Source organism: Schistocerca cancellata, chromosome 6, assembly GCF_023864275.1.
Source record: "Schistocerca cancellata isolate TAMUIC-IGC-003103 chromosome 6, iqSchCanc2.1, whole genome shotgun sequence".
Classification (NCBI taxonomy): Eukaryota; Metazoa; Arthropoda; class Insecta; order Orthoptera; family Acrididae; genus Schistocerca; species Schistocerca cancellata.
The window spans coordinates 305,908,375-305,930,646 of NC_064631.1; the positions used below are offsets into that span (position 1 = coordinate 305,908,375).

General features: G+C 43.2%; 1 protein-coding gene and 1 pseudogene across 1 annotated transcript in view; one reads left to right on the forward strand and one right to left on the reverse strand.

Moving 5' to 3' along the window:
• The window catches only part of LOC126191014 (ejaculatory bulb-specific protein 3-like), a 47,483-nt gene that overhangs the window by 22,874 nt on the left and 2,337 nt on the right, over nt 1-22,272 (forward strand). The gene's annotated exons all lie outside the window — the stretch shown is intronic.
• LOC126089893 (5S ribosomal RNA) lies at nt 14,615-14,732 on the reverse strand (annotated as a pseudogene).

Genomic DNA, 22,272 nt, shown 5'->3' on the forward strand with positions numbered 1-22,272 from the left:
CGAGGTCGACAAATCACATGAACGTGTCTTGATTTTTCTTTAGTCTTGATTCCATTATTAACGGCAACATGAGACTTGCCTCTCTTGTGCCTTACCTTTCCTAAAGACAAACTGATCGTCATCTAATACATCCTCAGTTACCTTTTCCACGGCACTATGGCGTGGGAATTTGACTGCGTATCTGGAGTGCAGACGAGTTTCTGCAAACAAACAGAACGTTAATTACGTAACTTTTTTTCAGGCGACAATTAAAACTATATGGCTACCCCTTGTATTTCAGCTAGCCGTACGGTCGAAGTAATCATTCAGCCTTGGACTATTAATTAATCTCAGGGGGAAGGAGGAATGGTGATGGGGGGGGGGCGGAGGGGGTACTACCACACTCCACACTCGGCTCACTGGGAGAGATTTCGTGTTAAAGAAAAATACGGAACCAAACAGGATGCGGACAGTTTGGGGTGAACGACCGCTGAAACTCGGCTAGCCGGCGAGATGAGTCAGGGCCGCGCGGCTGTCTGCGTGGTCCCCGGCTGCCGGTACGTCTCGTCGCAACCCAGCCCAACCCAACCCGTCTCACTTTCGCTTCCGGCTTTCCCTGAGGCGAGCAGCCACACTTTCTCCCCGCCACAATGCGGGCGGGGGCGAGCATTACGGGGGCGGTGTCTACACTTTCCTCCAGACACGCTCCACTTCACCCGCGATCGCTAACTCGGTGCCGGTTGCATGGCGCCGCTTCCGTGTGCGCTGAGAGGTGCGCTCAACGAATTAAATTTCAAAGACTGGCTCTACGTCCATGTTTAAAGCAAATTTAATTCCTGTCCGCCGTTTTACCATTTGTCAAGGGCATAGTCTCCTGTGTAACGCCCCTTTGGCTAATTTCAAATAACTAATGTTAGCTTTATTTTTTCTCAAAAAACTGTCAACAGATATGATTTCTGCGTACACTGGCAGTAATAAGTAAAGTTGCAGTCGGAATATGGCTAAATTTTTCGACGTATATAACGTTGCTAGCCGACTCAAAACATTTTATTCCAGCTATGATAACTTCTTGTTTCTCGTAAACTGAACGTAAATCGATGCAGTTTGAGCAGGTATCATCTGAAGATTATGAAGTAAACTTTGAACAGCGTCGTGGTTATCTAATAGAAACGCTGACTGACGCAGAAATTCTGTATTTTTGTTTGTTCAAGTGGCTCAAATGGCTCTGAGCACTATGGGACTTAACATCTGAGGTCATCAGTCTCCTAGAAGTTAGAATTACTTAAACCTAACTAACCTAAGGACATCACACACATCCATGCCCGAGGCTGGATTCGAACCTGCGACCGCAGCGGTCGCGTGGTTCCGGACTGAAGTGCCTAGAACCCCTCGGACACAGCGGCCGGCTTTTTGTTTGTAGTTCAAGCATAGCCACAGCCTCAAACACCAGCATAAACAGACGATCTAGACACTGAAAAAAGAATAATATTCACCATATGAATATAATACTTTCAAAGTAAAAAAATATCACAAGTCTCCTAGAAGTAATAAGTAAAGTTGCAGTCGGAATATGGCTAAATTTTTCGACGTATATAACGTTGCTAGCCGACTCAAAACATTTTATTCCAGCTATGATAACTTCTTGTTTCTAGTAAACTGAACGTAAATCGATGCACTTTGAGCAGGTATCATCTGAAGATTATAAAGTAAACTTTGAACAGCGTCGTGATTATCTAATAGAAACGCTGACTGACGCAGAAATTCTGTATTTTTGTTTGTTCAAGTGGCTCAAATGGCTCTGAGCACTATGGGACTTAACATCTGAGGTCATCAGTCTCCTAGAAGTTAGAATTACTTAAACCTAACTAACCTAAGGACATCACACACATCCATGCCCGAGGCAGGATTCGAACCTGCGACCGCAGCGGTCGCGTGGTTCCGGACTGAAGTGCCTAGAACCCCTCGGACACAGCGGCCGGCTTTTTGTTTGTAGTTCAAGCATAGCCACAGCCTCAAACACCAGCATAAACAAACGATCTAGACACTGAAAAAAGAATAATATTCACCATATGAATATAATAATTTCAAAGTAAAAAAATATCACAAGTCTCCTAGATTACGAATTCTAGAATGTACGGGTAACCTATGATCAACTTTGGAAGTTTTTACTATAACTTGTACAATTGAGATACTGGTGCAGGTCGGACTGGCCCAGCGGTTCTAGGCGCTTCAGTTTGGAATCGCAAGACCGCTACGGTCGCAGGTTCGAATCCTGCCTCGGGCATGGGTGTGTGTAATGTCCTTAGGTTCGTTAGGTTTAAGTAGTTCTAAGTTCTAGGGGACTGATGACCTTAGATGTTAAGTCCCATAGTGCTCAGAGCCATTTGAACCATTTTTAAGATACTGGTATCATAGAGTATTAAAATATACGAAAATATATGAAAGCACTGTAGTTACCAATTTAAATTACAATGTTACTACGTGCTACTGATGACTCATTATCGTCCAAATTGTCGAAACTTCGCTTTCTCGGCGCTGGTCATAGGATGTCATCTTATTTTCCAAAGTGTTGAGGAAAATTAAAGATAGTTGGGACTGCCTGGACAAAAAGAGCGTCTGCTCGTTTGTGTCGTACATATACGTTTCTTAAAAATGATTTGAGCATATGTAGCTGGTTGTAGATGAAAACCGTTCGTCTCTTTTTCATATTTCCTACCCATATCTTCGTTAGTTCCTTATATTTCAAAGGAAACCAGTAATTATGGTAATAATTATTGTAAAACTAATTACATTTCGGCATTTATTTCAAGAGTAGTTAAAATTTCAACACAGTCTTGCACACCTAAAGAATCATTCTTACATCTTAGTTTAACTGTAATATACTTATTTGTGATACGAAATATCTGTTGTTTTGTCACTTCGATTCGTGCAACTGAACGCTGAACACTCTTTACATACCGCTATGTTTAATTTATATTTCGTTAACCAAATAGTAAAAAACAATTAAATGATTCGCCAGGCAAAGAACTTAACTTTCCACACAGAAAACGATAGACTGGCTCCGCTCAGTGTTATGACAGTCGTGAAAATGGCTCCCGAGTTAGCGTTGGCTGCCGCAAGGAGCGCTGTAACTCGTGTGTTCGCCACTCTATGAAATTTAAACTGACAGGGTGCACCCCTGGAAGCGAATCTGCGATGGAAACTGTGCGAACAAAACTCTCGTGACATTTAAGGGGCAGACCTGGGAAGAAATTTTTTTAACCTAATTTTTATTGGTTTAAACAGTTTCTTAGAGAGTCTTTTTATAAGACTCGTACGGCATGGGGGTCGGGCGCACTCGAACACTCGAATGCAACCAGTGTAACATTATAATATGTACCAAGGAACAGCGGTCCTATTAGTTTCAGATAATATCACAGAAGGCATTAGTGTCAACTAAGATACTACTCTCAACAAGATTTCTCTTCGTAACATGATTCGTTTATGGAAAACAGTCTGAAAGCACGTGCTTGTCTCGCGCCTGCTTAACTTATAATTTAGTTTGTCTTTTATACGAAGTAAAACGTTCTTGAAAATGACAAAAAGTATTTATACAGACAGAAAAGGTTCGAAAAGTAATCACAATTGTGCAAAAAAAGCGATCGATTGGTAAACGGAAGCCACTTAATCGATATAATTTCCTCAAAATGAGAGTCTTTTGACATCGACGAAAAAAAGTCCAAATGTACGGCGCTGGCACTGCCTGTATTAAAAACATAAATTGAAACTTAAAACACTTGTTTTTTGAAAATAACATTTTTGAAGTTGGCGAGAGCTATAACTCTTGAAATATACACGCAATTACATTATACATTTTTGTAAGTTATGAGTCGGCGTTTTTTCTACTGTAACAGGTAGGGTCTTTACGATACGTTTTAATTTCGAATTTTTGTACACGATTTTATACCGACTTTTTGCCAAAAAACTGACATTTATTTCAGTGCCGCCATTTTGTTTAAAACCATTTCTTAAATATCCCTACGTACTACGTCAGGTAACTTCATCAATTTCAAAGCACTTTTTAAAATTTTGTTTTAGGCTGAACATTCTGGCGTTCAGAGCTCCCACCAGCCGTTCTCGCATTTCGCGTAGCCCTTTCGTCGATGGAGTGCAGTGTCCTCTGGGTGCAAGTTTTTTACTTTAAAAAATAAGTAATACAATGTTAAGGATTAACAACAAAAACCTAAAATCCGTTTTGCAATTATTCTGTTATTTTACTGAAAAAGATCATGAATATCGGTTCCAAAATCGAGCATCAACCCGGTTTGCCCCTTTAAGGAGCCTGACAGTCTAATCAAAGGTTAAGGGCTAGTAGTCCGGTGTCTGCATAAAATGTGTGGGTCGTTCTTTGTGATATCTGCAGTTATTTCGCTAATCCTTCAAACACGGGACTCGTCATATTACGGATAAGCATCGCTGGCCTCGAAAATGAATTGAAAAATTGAAATTAAATGAGATGCCAGGTGAATGGAATGCAAATTCAGTTTTACATAGAGTACCTTTCGCCATTGGCCTCATACTAAACTTGCAATTACAGCGAACCTCTAGACTAACTCAAAGTACCAAACGACTGGAAAAAAGTGGTGACTCCAGTACATAACAAGAGTAAAAAGAAAGGACCCGAAGTTGTAGAGCAAGATCCTTAACATCAGTTCGCTGCGGGATTCTTGAGCATATTATAAGTTCGACTATGATAAATTTTCTTAAGATCGAAAAGCTTCAGTCCCTAAATTAGCACACACTTACAAAGCAACGTTCGGTAGAAATACGGTTTGCCCTTTCCTCGCACGATGGCCTGGAAAGCACGGATGAAGGGCGACAGGTTGATTCCATGATCTTAGATTTCTGGAAAGCGTTAGATACAGTGCCTCACTGCAGACAGTTGAAGAAGGTTCGAAAAAACGGAATAGGTTGTCAGTCAGGTACTTTTTAAGTACTAGAGCCCATTATGTTATCCTGGATGGCCGAGTGTTACTCTGCCACAAAAGTAACGTCAGTTGTCCCCCAAGGAAGCTCTTATTTTCTGTATACACTATACAACACAATAAAAGGGTCATTTCTATGGAAGGTCGTTTTTGTGTCCCATTGCAAAGAAGTTTAAAATTTGGTTCAAAGTTACCTCTGTAATTGTGCCAAAGCGTGGCGCCTTGCGAAGTCACATTCGGACTCGGGGACACTTCAAACAGCAGCAAGTTGACACATGCGAAAAAACGGATAGATATCAGAAGTCCATGTAATACATAATGTGGGTTAATGATGTCACATGTTCACCAAATTTCACCGCAATTCGGCCCAACGTCACCTTGAACGTGCCACACATCTTTTCCACATATTTGCCCTTCTTTTGACGCCTCTGCGATGTAGGTCAGAACCGCTATGTCAAGCGAAGCGAAGTCGCGCTCTTTTCTTATAAGTGGTAGAGGAAAAACTTTTAGACACACCAACACTCGGAATCGTCACGAAAAGCCCACAGGTGGTGCCGTCGATGGAACCACCCCTTCCCTTGGGGCGTTGAGGCTTTGATTGCCATACATTTCACTTTCGAAAACGACAATTGGTGCAGTGTGAGAGCAACAAAATGACGTTCTTGACACAGCTGACACTCCTTCGGATGTTTCAGCACTTCTCTAAGGACATCGTTGAGCTGCAATCCCACTGAACGTGATTGATACTTTTGGAGTCCAGCACGACCGCAATTTTTGCTCCGGTATACAGGGTGGGACGAGCAGGGACTGTTCAAAGCCATTCGACGGAATTTGAACGTAATACGTAGCCCTTCTGCTTTGCGTCCTCCTGTAGTTTGATCATGGGGGTATGTTACATTTTTACACTCACGAATAAAACGACAAAGGGTCCCTCTAAGAACCTCCAAGTTGCGAGCACTCTTGGTGACGTCCGCACACTTTGTCGAACGCTTTAAAAGTGTACCATCCCGGTGAGTTGCGCTCAAACGCTGCTCTACGGCCTGCTTGCAGGCATGCAGAACCTAACGGATGTCAAACGGGTTGCCTGCTATCAAGGGCTGCAGTAGCTATGGAGAACCACTCTGCTGTATGAGTGCACCTGTAGCCACTCGTGAAATTTCTGAACTCTTTCGCCATAAGTACTATTCTTTTACAACTGGAAATGCCAGACCGTTGTGGCGTGTAAAAGCTTCCAAAAGCGTTGTACTTTCAATTCAAGATTCTTTTGCCAATCAATGTTTAAATTTATTAAATTTTAATACAGAAAGTATTTGCATGTTTCTCAACTCCACTTTCCTAACAGCGAAAAAATACGTAAAAGTCTGACACAAACTGCAGTTTCTCAGCAACTAATATGTATGTATTAGGACCTATTACATTAGTTAGCCATTAGAATGAATGAATTAGAATTAGGGTGTCTTTCAATAGCTTTGTATTTTATTTAGTGGGACATTGTGCTTCGTTTCCTCCATCCCTCTCACTTCCACGTCGTGTGCTATCGTCCCATTCGACCCCCCCCCCCCATTTCACCCCTCTTCAAACCGCCTAACACACACACACACACACACACACATCCAGGGTGTGATGTTGGCCGTATCCCCAATTTTCAGGGTCGCCATGCTGTTTCGTCACGGACGTGAAGAGATTTTTTGGTTATGGTTGTGTGGAGGGTTCGACGAGTTAGTTGTCAGAGGGAATGCTAAGAAGTTGACGTGCGGACATAGTGTGCAAGAGTGTTATGTCGTAAATCGCAATGGAGCAACGACTTTGTTGAACGCCTGATCCATCAATAACCACATTTTGACTTCCTTCTGTTTTTTGTGACGCTGAAGTACGAAAGTCATGAGACAGCGGTGTGCACATACGCAGATGGCGGTAGTATCGCATACACAAGGTAACTAAGGGTAGTGCATTGATGAGGCTGTCATTTACACTCAAGTGAATAAGTTTCCGACGTCATTACGGCCGCAAGACGGGAATTAACAGACTTTTAACGCGGAATGGTAGTTGGAGCTAGACACATGGGACATTTCATTTCAGAAACAGTTTTGGAATTAAGTATGCCGATATTCACAGTGTCAAGAGTATGCCTAGAATACCAAATTTCAGGCATTACTCTCACCCCGGACGGCCGACGGCTTTCACATAACGACCGAGAGCAGCGGCGTTTGCGCAGAGCTGTCAGTGCTAACAGACTAGCAAAACTGCGAGAAATAACTACAGGACGAACCTATCCGTTAGGACAGTGGGATGAAATTTGGCGTTAATGGGCTATGGCAGCAGGTGGCCGACGACTCTCCTGACCTCGTGACTATATCGGTTGGACCCTAGACGACTGGAAAACCGTGGCCTGGTTAGATGACTCACAACGTCAGTTGGTAAGAGCTGATGGTAGGGTTAGAGTGTGACGCATACCCCAGGGTGTCAACAGAGCACTATGCAAGCTGGTGGTAGCTCCATAATGATGTGAGCTGTGTTTAAATGGAATGGGTCCGATGGTCCAACTGAATAGATTATTGTCTGAAAATTATTACGTTAGGCTACTTGCAGACCATTTGCAGCCATTCATGGACATCACGTCTTCAAACACTGATGTCACGTCACCGGGCCACAATTGTTCGCGACTGGTTTCTGCACAATTCGAGCGAATGATTTGGATACCCACATCGTCCGACGCAAATCCCATTGAACATTTTTGGGATGTATTAGAGAGGACAGTCCGTGCACAAAATCCTGCACCGGCAACACCCTCGCAGTTATGGGCGGCTATAGAGTCAGCATGGCTCAGAATTTCTGCAAGAGACTTCCAATGACTTTTTCAGTCCATGCCACGTCGAGTTGGTGCACTACACAGGGCAAAGGGACAACATCCGACGCGATGTTAGGAGGTGTCCCGTCAGTTTTGCCATCTCAATGTAATCGAGCATCGAAACATTTTGGACTGACGGGCCTTACACTTACATTTGACTGGGCAACGATGAAACTTCTTGAGACCCATACGTATCGCTCTCGAAAACACAGTGAATATAATTACGTGCTCATAGGGTTGTGAGTAAATGCACTTTGCAGACCAAAGCCATGAATGTTATAATGACAAGTAACTTCCGCGCGCACTTTATAGTGGTTAGCAGAGCAGAGCTGTAGGTGCAGAGTATGCAGATAGTAAGGAAGGAACCGCATTACAGTTAGCTAAAATTACATTTAGAGGCAGGAATGTTTTGCGGCTTTCTCAGCACGCGGAGCGGCCACGCCGGGGAATTGGGCGGCGCGCCTCCCGCTGCCTGTTTGCTGTCCCAGATGTGATCCCGCAACCAGAGAGGAAGCGGCCTGTTAGCCGCTCTCCACGTGGGCCGTGGGCCGTCCCCACACATCGACCACTCGGCTTCCTGACAGCCACGCTCCAAACGAAGCCGTCTATTGTCACAGCCCACTCAGTCTCTTACGCTGTCCTATATGCTGCCTTCAAGCGAAACGGTAGTGACAAAATTACACTACTGACCATTAAAACTGCTACACCACGAAGATGACGTGCTACAGACGTGAAATTTAACCGACAGGAAGAAGATGCAGTGATATGCAAGTGATTAGCTTTTCAGAGCATTCACACAAGGTTGGCGCCGGTGGCGACAAATACAGCGTGCTGACATGAGTTAAGTTTACAACCGATTTCTCATACCCTTGACGCTGCATCACAGACAGGAGCGCCTGCGATGGTGTACTCAACGACGAACCTGGGTGCACGAATGGCAAAACGTCATTTTTTCGGATGAATCCAGGTTCTGTTTACAGCATCATGATGGTCGCACCCGTGTTTGGCGACATCGTGGTGAAAGCACATTCCAAGCGTGTACTCGTCATCGCCATACTGGCGTATTACCCGGAGTGACGGTATGGGGTGCCATTGGTTACACCTCTCGGTCACCTCTTGTCCGCATTGACGGCTGTTTGAACAGTGGACGTTACATTTCAGATGTGTTACGACCCGTGGCTCTACCCTTCATTCGATCCCTGCGAAAGCCTACATTTCAGCAGGATAATGCAGGTCCTGTACGGGCCTTTTTGGATACAGAAAATGTTCGACTGCTGCCCTGGCCAGCACATTCTCCACATTTCTCACCAACTGAAAACGTCTGGTCAATGGTGGCCGAGCAACTGGCTCGTCACAATACGCCAGTCACCACTCTTGATGAACTGTGCAATGGTGTTGAAGCTGCATGGACAGCTGTACCTGTACACGCCATCCAAGCTCTGTTTGACTCAATGCCCAGGCGTATCAAGGCTGTTCAAATGGTTCAAATGGTTCTGAGCACTATAGGACTCAACTGCTGAGGTCATTAGTCCCCTAGAACTTAGAACTACGTAGTTAAACCTAACTAACCTAAGAACATCACAAACAGCCATGCCCGAGGCAGGATTCGAACCTGCGACCGTAGCGGTCTTGCGGTTCCAGACTGCAGCGCCTTTAACCGCACGGCCACTTCGGCCGGCTATCAAGGCTGTTATTACGGCCAGAGGTGGTTGTTCTGGGTACTGATTTCTCAGATCTATGCTCCTAAATTGCGTGAAAATGTTTTCACATGTCAGTTCTAGTATAATATATTTGTCCAATGAATACCCGTTTATCAGCTACATTTCTTCTTTGTGTAGCAATTTTAATAGCCAGTAGTGTATTTTGCTTGTTGCAAATAGTGGGCAGAAATTTATTGCTGTCATATTCTACTGCAGTGTCCATGGCTCACTCCCAACAATAGTGTGGTTTCTCGACTCCACTTCTAGATTCGTACGACTTTTTTCTGACTAGCTTGAGGGACCTCTCTCCTATGTCTTCTTCAACTCAGAGCAGCACTAGCGCCCAACATCCTCAGTTATTTATCGATTGTCATTTTTTTATTTGTAGTTCACTGTTGCTGTTTGAGTTCACACAGTCATTTTGTCATTCGGAGATAGTGAGCGGAGCTAGGGATGCTAGAAAATTTGAGTGCCAAGTGAAGATATCGGAAGATTTTCGACATATTCTTCCGTTTGAGTTCTTTAGAGCGCTGACAACAACGTAGGCAGCCAGAAACATTTGGGCAGTGTCTAGGGATAATGCCATTGCACAGAGTACGGCAGGAAAATTGGTTTCTCTTTTTAAAGAGCATCGTTTTGGCTTTAGTAACTCTCCACTTTCAGGAAGAGGTTTGATGTAGATCGTTTAAAACCATTAATCCAAATGATCTACATCATTGTACTCCAGAACTTGCAAATGTGATGAACTATGATTATTCCACCATCGTGCGACATCTGCATGCAATGGGGATGATTCAAAAATCAGGCGTGTGGGTACCGTACGCTCTAAGCTAGAATCACAAAAACCAGCGGGTGGCAGTATGTGCATCTCTGCTTGCGGTATAGTTATTGGCGACTAAAACTGTTGTCCTTACGCTCACCTAAGGGAAAGAAAGGTGTCACAGCCCAAACAAAGCAGCAACTCTCCGTAAAAAGACCTGCGCGCATCCACATAAGATAACGTTAAGCATCTGGTGAAACAGCGACGGTGTGGTGTATTACGCATTTCTTCTCCGGGATAAAATTTATTCTCAACAACGGAGACGTCTTGGATACACAATCCAAGAACAACGACCAGGAAAACTGTGTCACGTGATACTACTCCATGATAATGCACGCCCGGATTGTGCTAGACTGACAGAAAACACCCACCCACCTTATTCACCTGGTCTTTCGTTCCCAGAATTTTACCTTTTCCGTTTTATATACAACAACCTTCAATTAACTTCCTTTCGGGATGAAAATGGGTTTCGAACATGGCACTAAAACTGTTCCAGCGTTGGCAGACTGTTGCAAATAGCGAAGGAGAATACGGTGTGTTCAAAAAAGTCTTTCTGCAGTGCCGTATGATTGTTAGCCATGCGTGCCGTGATTGTTCGCCTGCCTGGGTTACTTCCCTTCAAGTGGACTCACCCAACATTCCACTGTTTCGTTTATCTCAGCCAGCGTCAGTAGTATCGTTGGTGTGTGTCGTTACGTGTTGACGTGAACGTTTAAGCTTAGCTCCTTTGTTCGTTTGTTTCGTTTTTGCAGTGTGAAAATGCTACTCATTGAAGAACGTGTGTTTTTAGGTGAACAAGTGTTCAAAGCTGGCAGTAAATACACAGCTTGAGTTCGTCAAACATTTAATTCAGTTTTCCCGGAGACAACACTCCCACACCGCGATACTGTGAGAGATTTGACTAACAAATTTCGAAGTACCGGTTCAGTGACAGATGCACCGAGAAGTGGTCGTCCTAGCGTTTTGCCTGAGGATAAACTACTGGATATTTCCGATAAAATGTCCAGGAGTCGGAAAAAGTCAGTAAGAAAACTCGCCCAGGAAATCGATGTTAGTGTCGGAACGGCCTACACAGCTGTAAGGAAAAAATTAGAACTTTTCGCATTCAAAGTGACAGTCGTGCAAGAACTGAAAAATACTGATCATGGCAAGAAACTGCATTGTTGTCAATGGTTCAAAAATTTCGTTCAACAAAATGGAAGGGATATTCTTAATGAAAAGTTTTTCACTGATGAGGTGTGGTTTCATTTATTCGGGTACATGAACTCGCAAAATTCTCGTATGTGGAGTACAGCAAATCCATTGTGTATTCATGATGAACCACTTCATTCTGTGAAAATAGGAGTTTGGATTGCAATTTCTAGAAGTCAGATTGTGGGTCCCATATTTTTCAACGAAACAATAAACGCACAACGATACTGCATCAATTCGGTATATTCACTGCGGCATACGGCACTGCGGAGGCACTTTTTGGAATACCCCGTATATTATCAGAGTCTGAAGTTATGTGTATCTGTTGTGTTTATTAAATTTATTGAAAACCGCTACGAATTTACCTACGAACCCAATACAATCTATATCCTTTTGAAGTGATAGTAGATCAACATATCAATCAACAACGTGCTGGAGACTTACTACGCTTCCAAATATGTTATAGTACCAAGTGAAAAAAAGAGACGTGAGTACTTCACAATTGTTAGGAAGTAGGCTCCATAAATACTTCTGTCAAATTCTGAATAATCCAAATCGACATCCGTTGTTTTTATCATGTTAACAGACATTTCCTTCCCCCTCGTAGCGACACTCAGCGTATGCTTACTATTCACTGCCTCCATTCCTTTTAACAGTGGAGTACCCTCTACAGTCTTAATGTTAACACTCTTGGCTTTCAAGTATCCTGAAATTTGTTTTACCTTTCTGTATGCTGAATCTGTTCTTCTGATGATCATTTCCTTTGAGGTTTCTTTTCCCTACCACCATTTCTCTTAAGCCAGTTTGACATTCCCTTCGATTTTATTTCAAAGTGCCTTACATTGCTGTATTCCATTCTTTTCCTGAATGTGTTTTATTCATTCTTTCATTAGCCCTAATTTCTTCGCAGCTACCTTTTTTACACCTGTACTAACTGAAAAGCGCCCGCTGTGTCCGTTCTTTTTTATTCATTTGTTTTCTGAACAGGAAAAAAATGTACAATTAATCATCTCAATTGTATAGCATTAAGTATATTCTTATAAACTACGTTTAATGCTTGTCCAAACACTTGAACAGGCTAAGTATGGTCGTCTGTACGAGAAACACGATTTTTCTAAATTTACTCCACAATATTCGAACGTCTATCCTGTGGTTTATTGATACGCTAATTTCTTTGGAAATTGGAGCCTTTTAAAGATGAATGGTAAGTTGGTTGAAATGATTGGAATTCGTGGTACGAAATTCTGACTTGCCTGTTTCTTTTCGAGTTAATATTTCCGCTTCTATGATGTTGTTTAGAGGCTTTTTGCGAGAGCGTACCGGCAGCTATATTTCATCTCTCTTCATCATTGTACCAATGGACTGAAATAATTTTATTTTCCGTGGTATCATATTCTGTATTCGCTGGTTTCTTTAGTGAACAACATCATTTTTGTTTCTTACATTGTTGTCTAACACAAACATTTTCGTTTACGTAGTTCTTCTGCGTATGTGGATACGCTCTTTCAATGTTGAGGTTCTTTTTCTTTTTTTGTTTTACTTCGGTGCACAGTTCATCGGTTAACGCGACGATTGTTCTGCTAGCCTTTGAGAAGATTCACAAAGGTTCCAGAAAATTATTTTTATCATTTTCCTTTGAAAAATAGATTTGTGGGAAAGACACAGAAGCCGTCCTGATAACCACCATGATGTCGTGTTGACCACTTCGATACTCAGGTATCACTACAACGACAAAAAAATGGCTCTGAGCACTATGGTACTTAACTTCTAAGGTCATCAGTCCCCTAGAACATAGAACTAATTAAACCTAACTAGCCTAAGGACATCACACACATCCATGCCCGAGGCAGGATTCGAACCTGCGACCGTAGCGGTCGCGCGGTTCCAGACTGTAGCGCCTAGAACCGCTCGGCCCCCCCGGCCGGCCTACAACGACAACAGCTACCACCGCACAGTCACTATAGTGCACAAAGGGAGAATCATGAGTACCTTCAGATAAGAAAAAAGTGTTTGGCGGTCGGTGGTTTTGTTCCATATTTTTGAAAATAGTACCTCTATTTGACAATCTAATGCATAATGTTCACATTTCATCGTATCAACGGATCTATGGGTTGTAGCAGTGTAATCAGGCTTCTTCATAGTTCATATTATTAAATATGATTGCTGTGATTACGAAGAATTTCCCGGCTTAATAATTGATAATATTCTTCTCATCTTGACAAGATGACATTATGTTCCGGCTGCACACCCGAGAAGAATATTATCAAATATGAAAGCTGTATCCATACATGTACACCTAGTCCACAAAACATTCTTCTTCCGGGATACCTGAAACTTCCTTCTTCACGCCGTCCTCATCTATATGTAATTCAAACAGTGAAATGACTTTAAAATCCCTTTTGCGATATTTGGACATTTCGAGACATCTGAGGATGGAGTTATGTGGGCGCTATATCGATAATGTAACGTAAATACGGACATTAAATATAGCGGAGTTCAAACATCACCGTACTTATCTCGAAAATGATCGACATGTAGGATGCCACGACGGTGCAACCACAGATTTTATCACAGGGAAAACGCACAATATGGTATCGGATGACAATATGATTAACGTTTTACGATGTAAACGCACTAAAAGAAAGAGCACGATGAATTTTACAGGCAAATTTGCTACGAGAAATTTATAAACAACGCGTTTGCATGCGCTGCATTTATAGAGTATTCACCCATCTTTACAGCAATATTTCCATCGGTTTAAAGAGAATTCAACTGAGCATGTGTGCTGGGAATGACGCTTGTGTCTTCCACTTAGTGTCAGTAATGAAACAGTGGCCAAAGCAGAGGCTGCCTCAAATACCCCAAAAAAATAGCCAAAAAGGTTACCTCTAGTGTTGCTGGAATGCCAAAGCACTCCGTCTTCAGACCACAAGTGGCCCATTGGGACCATCAGACGGCCGTGTCATCCTCAGATGAGGATGCGGATAGGAGGGTCGTGTGGTCAGCATGCCACTCTCCCAGTCGTTATGATGGTTTTCTGTGACCGGAGCCGCTACTGTTCGACCGTGTAGCTCCTCAATTGGCGTCACGAGGCTGAGTGCATCCCGGAAAATGGCAACAGCGCATGGCGGCCTGGATGGTCACCCATCCAAGTGCCGACCACGCCCACCAGCGCTTAACTTCGGTGATCTGACGGGAACTGGTGTATCCACTGCGGCAAGGCCGTTGAAATGCTAAAGGGATCTTCTAATTACTTATTTTGCAAAGGGTAAAACTACAGCTGGCGAATTCCATGTGCGCCTCCAGATTTAGTTTATGAGAAAACATGTGAAAGTGAAGTACGAATTTTGTGCAGGTGATGCCCAAAGTCTAAAAAGTCATACAGGAGTTGCTGATGAAATATTTCTTTATTGGCTGCAGCTTTAATCACCTCATCAACTTCAGGTACCATAAAGTTATTTACACCAAGCGTTTTGTGTACGCTTACACTGTATGTAGAGTGCACAGCACACGCCCTGATAATGATCTTGTAGCAAGATTCAAATTCTGTGTCGGTGTATGACTTGACTCTGTATTGCACTTTACTATTGGTGGTAGTGATGCATGATGGCTTTTACTTTATTTGACACCGCATTATAAATGTTACGATACAGAATATTGTACATATTTTTATGACACCTGAAGATCAAATCAGAACAAGTAATTGCTTCATTAGCAATGACTTTTTTATGTACCAAATGTAGTAACTTCACCCTAAACCACAGATTTTGAGCTGTTTGGAATCTTAGTGTTCTCACATTTAAAGAAATTTGTGGCTGGAAAGAGTCGAGTTAAGAGGTTATTGCTTCTGTAGACGACATCTCTGCGGACATTCTAGAACACCACTTCCGTGTGGAATCTGCTCTCTGGCAAAGCATTAGCAACGATACAGTGAATTAAAAGGGAATGAACTTTAAAAAAAGAAGTATTCGGCTGCTAGGCTGGGAAATTTCCTCGTTGGCCTCGTATTCCACTTCATTAAAATGTTAATCTTTATTTTGGTCAAATTTCTGAGCCGAATAAAAGATTCCCTGGAAATTATACAGCAGATTTTTTGTCCGAATTTTCGTAGACAGACGTAGAGAGAGAAATGGACAAATGGGAAATCAAGTTGACAAGCGTGACATACAGTTTTGCTAAAAAGTAAACGTTTAATTGCTTAAACCAATTGAGGCAACTAAGAATTAAGAAGTGAGGGGTATTTCTGATAGCCAAAAGATATCAAATCACAGCATAAATTTAAATTTCGCTAGTTTCTGTTGATCTAGAAACTTTTCTAAACAAAATTTGAAAATTGGACAAATGACAACAAACAGTCAAATGTCTCGCGAAATTATTTGTCTGAAAGTAAGAAATATGAAGGTCATCTGAAAAGTTTCTGACCTAACAAAGAAATAAGACATATTTTCTTCAAACTAATTTTTACTTTTCAACATAATCTTCTAGTAAGTCTGTGTACTTCTCTCAGCGATGCTTCCATCTCCTCAACGTGTCCGAATAATAGTTAGTGTGTCTGAAAAATAGTATTTTTACGAAGGTGTTGACCCCCTAATTCGACGAACTCAACTTTTAGCCGAGGAAATAAAAGAAAAAGTCGCTTGGAGCTAGAGCTGACGAGTAAGGACGGTGGTCAAGTAGCTGAAACAGCAATTCGTGGATTTTCGCCATGGCAAACGCTGAGGAGAGACGGCGCTTTTTCCTTGTGAAACAAAATTTGTTTTTCTTCTGCAAACGTGATCGTTCGATTTCCGCTTTCATCTAGTCAATGAATGCACCATTTGGTGAACTTGAGCAATGTTATTACCAGTGGTTGCAGCTATAGGCCGTCCCGAACGTTCATCGTCACCCAGGCTGGTAGGGTCACGTTTAAACTGAGCAGTCCAAAATTTCACGGTGGTAAATGATACTGCAGAGTCCTCGTTCACAGCGGGCAACTCACGTTTGATTTGCGTAGGCGTATTGACTTACCAAAACAAATTTCTAATGACAGCTCCACTGTCGATTTTGTCCATTTTCACAAAAACACTAGCATCGACTCACTTTTTTTTAACGACTCTCAAACAACAATGAGTGCCAGCAATGGTTTAAATTTTTGTTTCGTAGTACAAATGCGCAAACAAACTCCACAACGTTTTTTGACAAGTGCTTTTATCTTCATGTTGAGGTCGGAAACTTTTCAGACTGTCCTCATAAAAGATATTACAGAAACATTGACGCCCCTTTGGACGTTGCTGGAACTCATGTACAGCAAATAAGGTGGTGATTGAGAGTTTAAAGCTCGAAGAATCTTAGAGCACTGAAGAGCACTAGAATATATTTTTCTGATGCAGTTTCACTCAATGGTCTCATTAAATGTCTAACGTATACGCATCTCAACTGCTGTACGTGATTTCGAGCATCATTCAAAGGCGCATCAAATGTTTTTGTAATCTGCGAGGGTGGTGTGATAATTTTGGTAAAAAATCAAGAAAAAAATGTTTGTTTCGTAAACAATTCACCTTACTTCTCTACATAGTCTGCTTTGCGGGATATACGCTTGATCCAGCGATCCTCCTGCTTTTTCACGCCATCGGAGAAAAGGGTTTTGTCAAACTCAGCAAAATAGTCACTGGCTGCAACTACCATTTCCTTCTGTCATGAAACGGACTTCCCAGCAAGCAAAGTAGGGAACAGGGGGACAAACTCTGTTGAATAGGGCGGATGAGGAACCTATTGAAACCCCAGTTCATGCACTTTCGCCATTGTTATCGCTGATGTGTGGGATCGTGCATTATTCTAGTGAAAGAGCACTTTTCTGCGTGCCACCTTCAGCTTTTTTCTGCCAACACAAGTTTCAAACGATTCAATAATAGGATCCAGTTATGGTTTTGCCCTTTATTTTTCAAGTAATCTATGAGTATTATTCCTTGGGAATCCCAAAAAACAGTGGCCATCACCTAACCAGCTGACAAAAGGGTCTTTGCCTTCTTTGGTGCATTTTCACCAACCTTCGTCCATTGTGTTGACGACCATTTTGACTCTGGTGTGTAATGATGGAGCCAGGTTTCATCAACAGTCACAAGTCGACGCATAAAGTCTTGCACATTGTGATTAAACTCGCCAAACACTGGATTGAAATATTGTGCCGGATGCGCTTCTGGTCTGCTTTGAGCACTCGCAGAACTCATTTCGCACACAGTTTCTTCATAGCCAGTTCTCCGTGGAGGATGTTACGCACTCGCGCTGTTCAGATGCATGCAGTCTCGGGAAAGCCACGAATTTTCGCTTGGCGGGCTTACATTTTGTCAACGGTTTCTTTTGTGGTGGCCTCAATTGGATGCTTGTCCGACCACTTCGCAGGTTCGAATCCTGCCTCGGGCATGAATGTGTGTGATGTCCTTAGGTTAGTTAGGTTTAAGTAGTTCTAAGTTCTAGGGTTCTGATGACCTTAGAAGTAGAGTCCCATAGCGCTCAGAGCCATTTGCCCTACCACTTTTAAATGTATTATTCCAAAAGCAAATGGTCTTCAATGATGGTGGAGTCCGTGTGAACTTCATCCAACACTTCAAACGAAAATACCAGGTGTTATAATTCAACTTTCCCTATTTAAAACGTTATAGCACGGAAACTAATTACAGTACGAGTAGCAAACTTGGTAGCATTAATGTCCAGAGTAGAGTGCTGCAACGCTCCATGTTTGACCGGTCACGGCTCGCCTGTTGACGGGGGGACCGAGCAGCTCGTGTCCGGCCCCACACGACTCGGCTCGGTCACGTATTCGCCCCATGTCTGATGTCCGGATTCCGGACACGCGGATAACCGAGCATGACCGGTCACCGCTGACGTCTCACCTCGCCTAGACCCGACTCGCTGCACTGTACTTGACTGTACAAATCCAACGCCTCTCTCTCTCTCTCTCTCTCTCTCTCTCTCTCTCTCTCTCTCTTTTAATACAAAAGTAACGTTTCCAGGAACGGGTACGTTACACAGCTAAATTCATAGAGCAATTTCTTTTATAATATTTTCTCCCGTCTTCCTAACGTCCAGGAATTTTGTTGTAAATAAAACATTGATCACAAGAGACCAATCTGTGTTAATGTAATGAAATGTAAGCGTCAAATAGTGCACCTGATTATGCGAATCAGTCCACATATCAACTGTCGCAGCACATGTTTTATTAATAACTTCCGCAATAACAGAAGGCATTATACTGTTTCGTATAGCATCAGCTTGTTCTTTGACATGTCTGCTTATAGTAGAGGGATGTGGCAAGGCATCTGCCACGTTAACTTTTCCATAATGCGCACCTAGATGTATTAATTATTGGCCTAGTTCTCTGAAACCTTCACCGCAAACAGCATTAAAAGGTCTCATATCTTTAGCACACATTGCAACACACTTTGCTGTAATACTATTTTTTATTACTGCCGGCATTCCTGAAGGAGCTGTATCTTTGTGAGGTTTCTTGCAACTGAGTTTCTTTAAAAGAGTGGCTCGCGATTGGAAACACAATAATGTGGAGCAGTTTATGCACGATACGTACCCAGTAGACGCACTGTTTTCGTCTACAACCACCAAAAATATGCTCCGTACTTGGCTTTTTAGACCTTCCCGTCTCTTCAACGTGTAAACATTGATTTCAATCTTACGTCTTACTGCACTGGTTTCCTCGCAGTGCATGATTGCAGAGAGAGAGAGAGAGAGAGAGAGAGACCACAAATGAGAAGCCCGTACTGGCTGCAGTCTCACACGGATAATGACACGTGTAATGTGTTTGAAGTTGCGTGCTACGTATTCGGCCACGGCTTCTATGCTCGGTCACTAGAACTAGTGCGGGCAGCCTATCCAGTTAGGGTGTGCTCGCCCCATCTCGTATTTTGTGCTCGCTTACTCGGTCATGCAGGACTCTAGTCCAGAGTGCCGGCCGCTGTGGCCGAGTGGTTCTAGGCGCTTCAGTCTGGCACCGCCCTGCTGATACGGTCGCAGGTTTGAATCCTTCCTCAGGCAAGGATGTGTGTGATGTCCTTAGGTTAGTTAGGTTTAAGTCGTTCTAAGTCAAGGGGACTGATGATCTCAGATGTTAAGTCCCATAGTGCTTGGAGCCATTTGAAGTTGAATGTCCAGAGTATGGGGCGCATGTCTTCCATATGTCGTAGCGCCACCGTCCAGTTCCAACTACAGTCACCACGTACCGTGGTCAGTCATCGAGATTCACGGTCTCACACACCTGACCAGTCGCAGTGCACTTGTTGACGTGTCAGCATGAGCTCGGACAAAAGGAGCAGGGAATTATGGTGAAGCTCTATTATCAAAACAACCTTAATACTGCACCTGCACTTCGAGAATATCGCGGCTGAAAGGATTTCGAAATGGTCATCTTTCTTCACCTGCTGTGCGGAGCAGGATAAAGAAGTTCGAATCAACTGGAGAACTGGGCGTCGCTCCGGGAAGAGGCAGATGACCGGTTGCGCCACAGATGGTTGATGAAATCGCTGTTGCTATAGTAGACGGCGCTGCGCGCAATACCCGATCGTCAGGCAGTGCGCATGCTTTATCACTATAGTTGAGCATCCCTTGGTCCACTGTACGGAAGGTGCTTCGAACCATTATCGAAAGGCATCCGTACAAGATCCATATCGTACAGCAGCTTGTATCACAGGACACTCAGCGACGTGTTGACTTTGCTCTCCACTTTCTCGCAAGGATTGACGTTGACGAGGGCTGGCCCTGGACCGTCGTATGGACAGACGAAGCTCATTTTTCTCTGACGGGTGAGGTGAACACACAGAATTGCCGAGTGTGGAGATCTTCATCTCCAGTCACTTTACATGAAGTTTCTCTGCATGCTGAACGTGTCATCGTATGGTGTGGCTTCACGACTACGTTCACCATTGGCCCATTCATTTTTGAAAGGGTTGGCGCTCAAGGATCAAAGACGCTCAGTGTGTCTGGCCAGCGTTACTGTGATATGCTTCGCCAGCATGTCATACCCGCCCTACAGTAGAGAGACGCATTGAACTCAACAGCTTTCATGTAAGGTGGGGTCCCACCGCACATCGCTCGTGGCGTTCATCTGCTTTTCCGAAACACATTTGGAAAAAGCGAATTATCAGCCGATCGTTACTAAATTCTTGGCCAGCACGGTCACCTGATCTCACTCCCTGTGCTTTCTTGTTATGCGGTTACCTGAAAAGAGGGTTTACCAGGAGATCATTCACACGTATTCTGATCAAGAGAGGCAGCCAGCGTGCCTACAGAAATGCTTCGTTCTGTTGCGCAGAATGCAAACCTGAGCTTTCAGATACTTATGGACGCTGATGGGCGTATTGAGGTCTTATTGTGGCAGAAATGGTATGATGTACCGTAGCGGGACATTAAAAGTGTTTCAGTTGAATTGATTCTGCATTATTTCTCTTTCCCATGTCCTTGGCGTTAATGCTACCAAGTTTGTTACTCGTACGGTAATTAGTTTCTGTGTTATAACGTGTTCAATAGGGAAAGTTTAATAATAACCACCCGGCATTTAATAACAGCACGGAACTCGGTTTTCTCCATTTTCAGTCGCAGTCGACACACTGACCATTTCAGACGACTGTCAACAATGAACTGCGCACTGTACATTGTTGAAATTCTTTATAGAATGCTTGGTTAATGAAGCTTACCTACCATGAAGGCGCAACCAAAATGTTCCATGCTTTCATGAAATCTACCGGACTTGCCAAACCACCCTCGTATTCTATTTCTTTAAATTTCACAAAATATTTGACCATTTTTCAGTTTTTTTCCAGAATTGGGAGCCCGCTCTCAGTGGGTGCTATGGTAGACATCTACATCTACATACATACTCCGCAATCCACCACACGGTGCGTGGCGGAGGGTACCTCGTTCCACAACTAGCATCTTCTCTCCCTGTTCCTCTCCCAAACAGAACGAGGGAAAAATGACTGCCTATATGTCTCTGTACGAGCCCTAATCTCTCTTATCTTATCTTTGTGGTCTTTCCGCAAAATGTAAGTTGGCGGCAGTAAAATTGTACTGCAGTCAGCCTCAAATGCTGGTTCTCTTAATTTCTTCAGTAGCGATTCACGAAAAGAACGCCTCCTTTCCTCTAGAGACTCCCACCCGAGTTCCTGAAGCATTTCCGTACCACTCGCGTGTTGATCAAACCTACCAGTAACAAATTTAGCAGCCCGCCTCTGAATTGCTTCTATGTCCTCCCTCAATCCGACCTGATAGGGATCCCAAAATCTCGAGCAGTACTCAAGAGTAGGTCGTATTAATGTTTTATAAGCGGTCTCATTTACAGATGAACCACATCTTCCCAAAGTTCTACCAACGAACCGAAGACGACTATCCGCTTTCCTCACAACTGCCATTACATGCTTGTCCCACTTCATATAGCTCTGCAATGTTACGCCCAAATATTTAATCGACGTGACTGTGTCAAGCGCTGCACTACTAATGGAGTATTCAAACATTACAGGATTCTTTTTCCTATTCATCTGCATTAATTTACATTTATCTATATTTAGAGTTAACTGCCATTCTTTACACCAATCACAAATCCTGTCCAAGTCATCTTGTATCCCCCTACAGTCACTCAACGACGACACCTTCCCGTACACCACAACACCATCAGCAAACAGCCGCACATTGCTATCCACCCTATCCAAAAGATCATTTATGTAGATAGTAAACAACAGCGGACCTACCGCACTTCCCTGGGGCACTCCAGATGATACCCTCACCTCC